Source organism: Acyrthosiphon pisum, chromosome A1 (assembly GCF_005508785.2).
Source record: "Acyrthosiphon pisum isolate AL4f chromosome A1, pea_aphid_22Mar2018_4r6ur, whole genome shotgun sequence".
Taxonomy (NCBI): Eukaryota; Metazoa; Arthropoda; class Insecta; order Hemiptera; family Aphididae; genus Acyrthosiphon; species Acyrthosiphon pisum.
Window position 1 is genome coordinate 71,522,940 of NC_042494.1, and position 11,064 is coordinate 71,534,003.

Genomic DNA, 11,064 nt, shown 5'->3' on the forward strand with positions numbered 1-11,064 from the left:
GATCTATCTAAACAAATATCTCATGTAAGAAATGTATTTGGTACTTTAAGTACTTTACATAATTTCATTAATGCTTCATCTAAAAGACAAGCGGTATTTGACAATATGCGTTCAAAGTTAAATATGAAAATGGGTGATGGGCCATCTACTTTGAAAAGTCTTAGCGATACTCGTTGGAGTTGTCGAATAGATGCTTTAGAGTCTCTTATATTTAATTACCAAGTTGTGATTGACTCGTTGGAAAATATTTCAGAAAATGATTCTATACATGGGTCAGATGCAAATTCATTGTTAAAATCAATGAAAACATTTGAATTTTTATTTTGTGTTCATTTTTTCAGAGATATTATGTCCATTACCAATATTTTGTCAAAATATCTACAGAGTTCCAATATTGACTATTCTAGTGTACAGCATATGACCAAAGCAACTATTCAAGAACTCTCTAATATGCGATGTGAAGATAAATTTGATATGATATGGAGTAAAGCTAATGTTATGAGGATAGATAATGAAATATGTTCCCCAATACTAAGTAGAAAATCAAAAGTTCCTAAAAAACTTGGTGGAGGTTTAAAACAAAATGAAAACTGTAATGTTAAAGATCATTATAAAATAAACATATACTTCCAAGTTCTTGATACTATAATAAGTGATATGAAAGAAAGATTTAAAGAAAATGACATACATATTTTAAACTGTATGCAAGATATAATAGTAAATGAACCAATAAAGTTCACTTCATTTCAAGATGTTAGTACAATGTATGGTTTTAATGAAAGTGAACTCAAGGCTGAAACAAAGATATTCAATAGGATGTACAAAAGCCTGAATACTGAAAATACTATCCAATCTAAAATAAAATATATGAGGTCAGGCGATAATGCTATTGGGTTTCCAACATTGGCAAAATTATATAAACTTTTTTTAACTATACCATCAAATTCTGCAGCATGTGAAAGAAGCTTTTCTTGTCTCCGACGATTAAAACACTACTTAAGAAGTACTATGGGACAATCTAGATTAAATCATTTAGGAATTTTACAAATAGAACGTGAAAGATCGTTAAATATTAATAACGATGAAGTCATAAAACAATTTGACTCATCTACAATACCACGTCGTTTAAAGTTTAATAATTTTTAAAACTAAATTGTTATTCTTAAAATAGTATTGTTTTGTATTATATTTTTTTATAATATAAGTTATGAATTAATTAATATTTATGAGTAATGTTATGATATAAGTTATGAGTGTATTAGTTATTAAGTACCAAAAGTAAAAAAAATAAATATTGTAGTAACCAAGTGGTGTACCTATTAATAATTACTATAAATAGGTACATTAAAAGAACAACTAACAATGATACTGTTGTAGTTTTAAAATTATAAACAGTTGTAATTATTATTATATTATAATTGTAAATGGTTATGTGATTTAAAGTTTAAATAAAAGTAATGTTTGTGGCTATATATATATATTTAATAAAATTAAATTTATAGCTTTTAATAACTTGTATTTATATATAAAAAGAATTATATAGATTTATAATGTATTTTATGTTAATAAAATATAATAATATGGCTACATTAAAACATTTTTTTGTAATGTTGGGGGTGTGGGGCAAAGCCCCCACGGGTTTGTTTACCCCGAGTAACTTTTGCAACCCTGGATATTTTTCCCAAATTACGCCACTGAATATAACCGTATATTATACTGCACGCGGTACACAGAGTTAACGGTATTTGTACGATAATATCGTCGACTGGCGCTTAAAATAATAATAATAATATATAATATTTATAGGTACGTAATATATTTATAAGTTGCAAGGCTACCGCATAAATATGTATAACACAGTTTTGTCGTGTCAAACGCGAACAATTTTTAAATTTACATTTTCATTTGGCACTACAGCGAGTAGTGTAACACTATATAATATAGGTAATATTGATAATATATACTATATAGTTACCGTTTTACACGCATTGTAGTTGAACACAACAGCCGCTCACTACGACTCATTAGGTATACAACAATAATATATCTGTTACATATATTATAGGTAGCACCTTTTCTCCGGCCGATCGGCTGTATATAACGTGTGACTTATCAACTTTGATCTCCCGTGAATTCGACCAGACACGCGTGGCTGGAAAGTCGTTCTACCCAGGAATTTATAATGAAAATAATACGACTGTTCAGCTATTTCGAAGTCGCATGTACCTGCGGCTGTAGGAGCAGTGTAATAATATTATTATAATATTGCAACGAAACGTAATACTATAACAGCAGCCTTAGCTAAATTATATAGTGATATGCTCACACAAAATAAACTACGCATAGGTATTCCGTTGTCGAATATTCCCTACAAGGCATAATAGTAATAATATTATGTCCTTGGCTTGATAATGCGCGGTGTCTGGCTCCAGACCCACTGATGTCCTCCGAGTGCTAGCGCTTACCGGTGGCACTAGTTCCCGGATGGGTGACCACCTGGGTTTTTAGAGGCCAATCCTTGCCACATACACGTGTTCCAAACCAACTATACCCTCCCCACAGTAATAAAACCTACTAAACAACCTAGGCTAATGGCCTCAGATGTTGAAGCCTTAACTTAATATTAAAAAAAAAAAATAATAATATGTGCGGAAGTATAAACTATATAGGCATTAGGCATCTATAATACTGCATTATTTTAGAATATTAGAATCTGAATATTTACATAAATATGATTTTTTTTTAAATAAATGTAAAGGTCCCCACACATTACAGCGGTGGCGGTGAATTGCTGCAGACACATTAAAAAAAAATGTGTAGAGCCTATACAATAGAAGTTAACGCCACCGCCACCGCTGCTGCAGTGTATGGGAACCTTATATTATCCCTTACGTATGCCAAAGTTGCGATCGTATTTAGACTTAAAAATAGCAAATGAATTTATATACATATTTTAAATAATACCTAGTCTAGGTACCTAATAGAAGTAGAAGTAACAGTAATAATTATTTTTATATACCTATTTCACCATCGCTAAATAGTATTTTAAAATGAATAATGTACTTAATAAAAATATTTGATACCCCTCAAATAAGCATATATAGTTTGTGTTTAGAGTAAGTGAAATTATAATTGGTAATATTATAGTATTGTTACTCGTCGTTGTATAATAAAACTGTGTATCGTACAGCGTATTCATAATAGGTGCCTATATATTTTAATTTTATAGATATTTGATTACCCTGTGTACTGTGTATACAAAATATTTGATTGAGATTAATTTACATAAAATGTGTGCTAAATTCCAATAATAATAATATACACATTGTAGTAAAAGATAACAGCGAGCGCTGCAACTTATTAAGTACAACAATAATATATATTTTGTTGCATAAATTATAAAAACTTTTCTCGGGACGATCGGCGTTATGACTTGCGACTTATCAACTATGATCTCCCTCGAATTCGATCAGACACGAGCGAGTGGAAAGTCGTTTTACCTAGGAATGAAAACAATACTATATTCATGATTCGACCATTCCGAAGTCGCGTTTCCTGAGGCTGTTGCAGCTGCACAGGACCTACAGGCTGCAGTGTCATAATATTAATTATAACGTTGCATCGAAACATAATACTTCAGAAACTATAGCTATATATAGTTGTAGTTCGCATACACAAATATTATGCATAATATTCAATCATCGAATATTCCCTGCAAGGCATATAGTAAGTATAATAAGTGCTTAATAATTATATGCCTACAATGAATTATTATAAAATTTAAACATATAAATAACATATATTTTTAAAAATATAATTTCTAGTTACTTGTGCCGAAGTTGCGGTCGTATTCATATAATATTATTTAAAAATAGCATCATAAAATGCCGTTTATGTAAATATTTTAAGCAGTAGTATATAGGTAGTAGAAGACAGAAGTAGTAGGTACAGTAGCAGTAATATTGAAGTTGTTTCTCGTCGTCGTATTAAAACTGTGTACCGTATAGTGGATGGCTATTCATTATATTATATTATATTTTCATTTTTACATACGATTACCCCAGGCACGCTGTATACGAAACATTTGATTGAAATTTACATAAAATGTGTGCCGAATATTCCAATAATAATATACGCATACACTTCACGCTGTATAATATTATATCATTATATCATGTGAAATTATTACGTTCGCGCCACAGACCGTGTTTATTATTTTTTAGTAAATAAATTCTCCGTCAGTATATACCTATTTACGCATGGAGCTGCAGTTCGTCCGTGATGTGCAGACTGATCTGACCCGCTGTTACATCGTTGCAGTCTTGGGTTATATTCAGAATAACTACCTTTAAAATAAATTTTCCAAAAGTATTCTGAATAACTATTTAGAATGTTTTATAATAGTATTTTATTCCTATAAAAAAAATACTTTTTATTTTACAACAATACCTAATGGTTTTCCTTTTTTTCTGGACATTTTTATAATATTACAATATTTTAGTCATTTTAAATCAAGTACTAACAGCTTAAGGAGCCTTAAATTATATTGTATTTAAAATTTTTAAATTATATATATTGTCGCTAATTTCAAATTATAACGAAGAAAAGTATTTTAAAAGTATTTGAAATACTAGTTGTATGAACTATTCTAATACATATTTCCAAATACAATTTTTTTAATTACATATTTTAATATTGCAGAAAATTAATCTTGATAGAATTCTAATGGAAAAAGCTTTTTACTAAAATTTGCTATCTCTATTCGATTAAATCTGGGTCTGAACGTATTAAGTATTTTTTATAGTGTTTTTCCTAAGTCTGCATCGTTGTATAGGCTGCTAATGAGTAATGACGATCAATATTGTTTATTTTAGGCCTATTTACTGCGTGTAACAGGTAGGTGCCTCGTTTATTCAGGTCCATGTCCCAAGCACCGCCCATTTAATATGACGTATGCGGAGCTTTAATAAGTTTTAAAAACAATTCGTTTGGCACACAAACACGTGCACATATATGTGAATACGAAAACCTTGATAGGTTCAAGCCGAAATTTGAAATAGGCCGTGCTGAGGACGTGGACCTTAATTATTAAAATGGATAAAAAAAAAAATTGTTAATTAAATTACAGATCGCGATCGGTGCGGTGAATCGAAACGGCGGCGGCTGCGTGGGCGGAGAAAGCCGATGGTGCCGCGCATACGTGTAATGACGTGTATATTATGTGAAAATAACCGATCGCCACCGCCAATGTCTGTCCGTCTGAAGGTCGTTTGTCCGTCCGCGTTCGGGGGCATCGTTCGGCAAGGTCACTGCTGCGGCGGCTATACATCACGCCCCCTCCTCGTAACCGTAGTCGTGGTAAGATTCGCGATCGAGGATTCGTGCGTTTTGATTTTCTCTCGACCGAACGAGAATCCAACACTATATTATAGTGACGCATCGTCCACCGTAGAAACAGACGCAATAAGAAAACATTGTAATTACTATATTATTACAAATTCATCTCCAGGCTGGCAGTGAACGCGTATATTCAGCAGCCAAATTAATAATCAGCGTTAATTATAAAGAGTCTAAAAAATGTCCAGAGTTGCGTCTAAGGTCCCGTATTACAATAGTTGAACTCCGGTTAAACCACCGAATTCGGCCGGTAAAATCAGTGGTTCAAGCGTAACCGAGGTTTAAACTATGATTGTAAAACGGGCCCTAAAACTTTCAACAACCCGCTGACAACTAAATGTCGGGATGGTTTAAATATATAGACTGCAATATTGCACTACTATGTTATTGACACGCCGGGTAGAACATGCCGCCTGACTTCAAGTAAATGCAAGACGATGCTATACAAGATTATGGGTAGGTACCTTATAGAAAATGATATGATGAATCCGAATTCAATGGTGTGTAAATTAATGTCGTATGTCATAGTCCTTTCAAAATTATTTACAATCAATAACAATATATTATTTAAAATTTACCAATGTATATATCACAGGTTATGTCATTGTACATTCGTGTTTTTAAATAAGTACGGATCATTCAAATGAAATTTCAAAAAAAATAAACAATACCTACATGCAGTAGCCTACGAAGGATTTTAGTTTGGCTATAGGGTTTCACGACTTTCACCTGAGTTAATAATAAACATTATTTTTTGCTAAACAGTTTTTTTTTATAATTGATTATAAGTTATAACAAATTATAATAAAAGACATATAGTCCAAAATTTAGTCTACATTTAGAACACTCAAGTGCTTAACCTGGACACCTGGTCATCTATAGAGGCTCTTCGGGTCGTAATAAACGTGGTAACAATCGATGAACGATGATACATTATGATACACCATACGACGATTAAGGCAGACATCTAGCAAATGTTCTAAATCAGCCAAAAAAGAAAGTGAAACTATGATTATCGACGTTTTTGACATAGGTATTTAACAATTTATTTTATATATATTAAAAATTATCAACAATTGATCGATTCTGGAAATTCAAATGGTAGAAAATAAGATTTTTTATAAAAGGAAGAAATTTCAGGGGAATCAGAACCCTAGAACCCTACCCAGCCTATCCCTAAGTACGCCACTGCCAACATATTACTTTATTTTTTACGATGAATTTTTTGATGAAGATTTTTAATTTCTTAATTTTGCAACTATACAAAAAACAAAATCTTTTTCATTAATCTGTAATCTAAAAACACCCATAGCTATAAATACGTATAGCGGTTTAAGATTCACATTCTGTAACGACATACACATGCACTATTATACGTGGATACTGGATATAAATACTACCACATTCACTAAACAGTTTTGAACCACTTCACCTGTCTTCTACAGTTTATCCATTAATTGTCAACTATAAGTCTATAAAAAATACAGAACAAAAACGTACTATTTTTGGTAGAACGCGACGTTCTTTTTGCAGTCATCGATGGCGTAGCTTGTCAGATAAATTTCCTAGCCAGATGATTTCCTTCAATTTCACCACATCGCACACAGCTACCAATTATAATGTATATATATATCTTTCAAGAACCCTTCTACTGCAGTCTGCAAAGTGCAAACTATAATGTTATAAGTCAGTACCCGATGTAATATAACAGTACTCCATATGCCGCGAAACTGGCTTACGTAGGTACAGGTATAATATAAATATATTTATATTATACAGAGTGATAAATTGAGATATTCCGTTTTCGAGTAGTAACTATAATACACATGGTGATTCAACAAGCATGATCACCTCGATTTTTTCTCTTTAATAATAATTCACTTATTTAAATTCTAGTTTTTAGAATTTTTAAATATATACTCAAAGACCATTTTTTTAAATTTCTTGAAGTGTTCTGTGGTGACTTCTATTTTTTTTAAATAAGACCCTCCTTTTTACTGTAAATTATTTAGTGGATACATTTTTTTAAAATACTGATGTACCTAATTCAAAATTCAAACGAATTCAAATTTTGCCTCCAGGTATAGGTAGTCCTCAATAATCGTATCACAATTCACAAAAATATAAGCAACTTCAAAAATGTTATTTTAGATTTTTAGATGTTTAGGTCATTCTTTTGTCTTTTTATGTCATATATTTAGTGGATCATGTGAAACATGATAAATACATTATAATATCAGCTGTTGTTCATTATTTTACATTTAGGGTCTTAATACATTTTAAAGGATTTTTTTTCAAGAAATGTATTATATATAATAATATTTCTGGACTTCTGTTTTTTGATTGTATTCTATTCTATAACGTAACCCGCGATTATACACATCGTTTTCGGAATTTCAAAGACTACATATAGTATTATACGATTTTAACACGTTTTCGTCTTGGGAACGGAACGAGCCGGGTCGTCTACACATTAGGTGTAATGTTATGTATACTGCAGCGAACAACCAAAAACGCAATGTGCCGATGAACTTATGTATTATACATTTATATACGGTATTATTAGTGTTATTATCATATTATTATCTATGTGACCTTTATTTATTAACATAACATATTATAAGGCTAAAAAACCGTAATTTTCTCAGAGCATTATATTGCGCTCGTTGGTGGCGTTATTTATGTTTTCACACCATCGGTCGTTTTGGAATTCGTCGCTGCTCGTGCAGGCGGTGTAATAAACCGCGCGCGGCAGGTAACGAATGTTGAATATTATTATATTCGTACACCCAAACGTAGTCGCACACTTAAGTAATCGTTATTATAAATTTATACGACCAAAAAAATTAAAAAAAACCGTTATGAACGTTTAAAAAACCATTTGTAATTACAAATAAAATCTTTAATACATCCATGTCTGCTGCAGTATTATAATATAGTGTATATTATTATCTATCGGTATATAAGTGTCCTAGAAATTTGGGGTTTTGGCCATATAATATTCTATAAACGTATAAATTGTTCCGCGATAAACGATAATCATGCGGCCGCTCGTTCGTCTGGGTATTATAATTCGATACGAATATTAAAGTAAACGAATTCGGAATTCCTGTTTTTCGATGAATTTCCCATACCATATACTAACTATCTATTTTAATGCCACACCACGAAAACAATTTATATACTAACAGCCAATATACAGAGTGTACAAAAACATTTGAAAATTGTTATTTTTATGCAACTCCTTGATGAAAATGTCTGTGTTATAATTTTAAATAATATACATTCTACATAAGTCGGCTGCTAACCTCCCGTCACTATTTCTATCAAATGTACCTCCTTATACTTATTGTACTTTATATAGACTGTAAATAATTTTAGTAAAATAAAAAGAATATACATCAATATATGAGTACATAAATCACAATATACGCAAATTCGATAATATCTTTCAGAATATTCCACCTTTCTTTTTACCAGTGAGAGGTATAATATCAACTTTTGATTTTTAAAAGCCAAAACCGTATTACAAATATCGCAAATTTATGGTTTTGTTTTAATTCTTTTTTTTTTTTGTCGTCAAGGCGACAAAGCTCGTCGTGATTGAATCTTTGCTGTGTTCTTGGCCGTATACTCATCACTACCCATAAAAATATTATGATATGTACTATACCTATATATGGTATTTTTTTTTCTGTTTTGTTTTTTTAAACGGCACTAGAAAAGTTTTTCCCATTGTTTCGCCTATCATCGTCCGTATCATTCGATCCGTAGTCCGTTCGTTGACAAAGCGACGACGACTGCTGCAGAATCGCGTCTACTTGAGCAATATAAGTGCAATATAGTGCAGCGATCTCGGTTTTTTCTCTTATTTTTTTTATGTACATTTTTATATAAGCAATAAAATGATAATTTCAATCCGAACCCCAACCTATTGTTGATTTAGTACATCATAATTCTTGAAGAATGTTAAGGACGTCTCGTTTGATAATAATATTCTTTTGTATTGTGTCCGTTTTAACGTATAGAATAATTGTTGACGAATACACGCGACAAAAATATTCCTATTCGTTTTTCATTCCGATACGTCATCTATATAATATGTATATGTATATATATATTATGTGTGTGTCTGCTGTGTGTATCGTTTAACCCTTGTCTAGACTGACGAGTGACAACAAACCATTAATTGTAAAATGCCATATTGTAAGGCATATAATATATATATATAAAACGAACGTATTGATTTATTCCGAAAATCGGACGAAACCATGATGAAATCGCCACTTAAGGTATACATATATGCATTTACTTGTAAGTGATATGTTATTAGTACAGCGAGTAAGATCAGCGAAATTACGATGACGAAAAACCAAAAAGTGAATCCTACTGCAGCTGTACCGGGAACGGTATTAATAAAATAAAATTTGTCCGTTGCCCATCTACAGGTTCAGGACAAGAAATTCATCACTGCGATTCTGGAAAAGACTTCACGCGCAATCGAAATTGTATTCTTCAATAAATTGAACGTAAACATATTTATATATATATACATATTTCGTAATAGAAAGATCGACCCGAGTAGTTTACTTCAACGACGTAAAAACCTATAAAAGCTAATCACCAACACCATCATCCCCTCGGGCTTAGCCGCATACTTGCAATTCAATAAAACTTACGAGCGCCTTTAAAACAATTATTATATTGCATGATATTATGTGCAGTGCGCACTGCTGCCGCCACAAGTTATGATATATAATATTATTATAATTTATAATTTATATAGACAATATAGCTGGACGAGTAGGTACAGTTCGTCGATTCCGTCGTACATGTTATTATTTAATCACGTTAAAATTTATAATAATATGCATGTAGGACGTGTAATATTGATAATAAATAATATTAAACTGACGACGATAGCTGCAGATGCAGTTGCAGCGACGCGTATGCACACTGCAGCACCTCTCCACGCGAATATAAGTGACTCACGTTTATGTTATGCTCGCGTGAAGACGATTTTATTTATTTTTTACCCCGTTCGACTGTCACCGTCGCGTCTATTCGATTCGACGAACTCCAACGTTTATTGTCATCACGTATATAATATTATATTATTATAGAACGGACGATATATACAGGTATTACATCTCCAGAAGATCGATGTATGTTATATTATTATATTATATATATATATAGATAGATACATGAGCTGGCTATATATGTCCCTATAGGTAATGTTGATGACTAATGTTTTTTAAACATTCTATTCTTCGCACACCGACGTCGCGGTGTAGCAAATACCATTATTGTAACATATTTATATCGTTCATCTAAAATAGTGATAAATTATATTTTGAAATAGTCATAGGTACCTACAATAAGCAACCCTATGAAAATAACGAACAGTTGAGATGCCATACTAATGCCTATCGCCAATGAAGATCCTATCTTCCTTGCAGGTAATTCGACAACACGTTCGATATATATCTCGTCACCATCGGCTTCCGTCATCACCTGCTGCAATACTATCCATCATCACTGTCCTGCAGCAGCCCATCATCTTTGATGCAGTCCGGTGGCCAGTCCTACGTCACGACGGAATCACATTATAATATTCGTCCAATACCTGAACAGGGCCGGTTTTAGTGGGGGTATGGGGGGGGG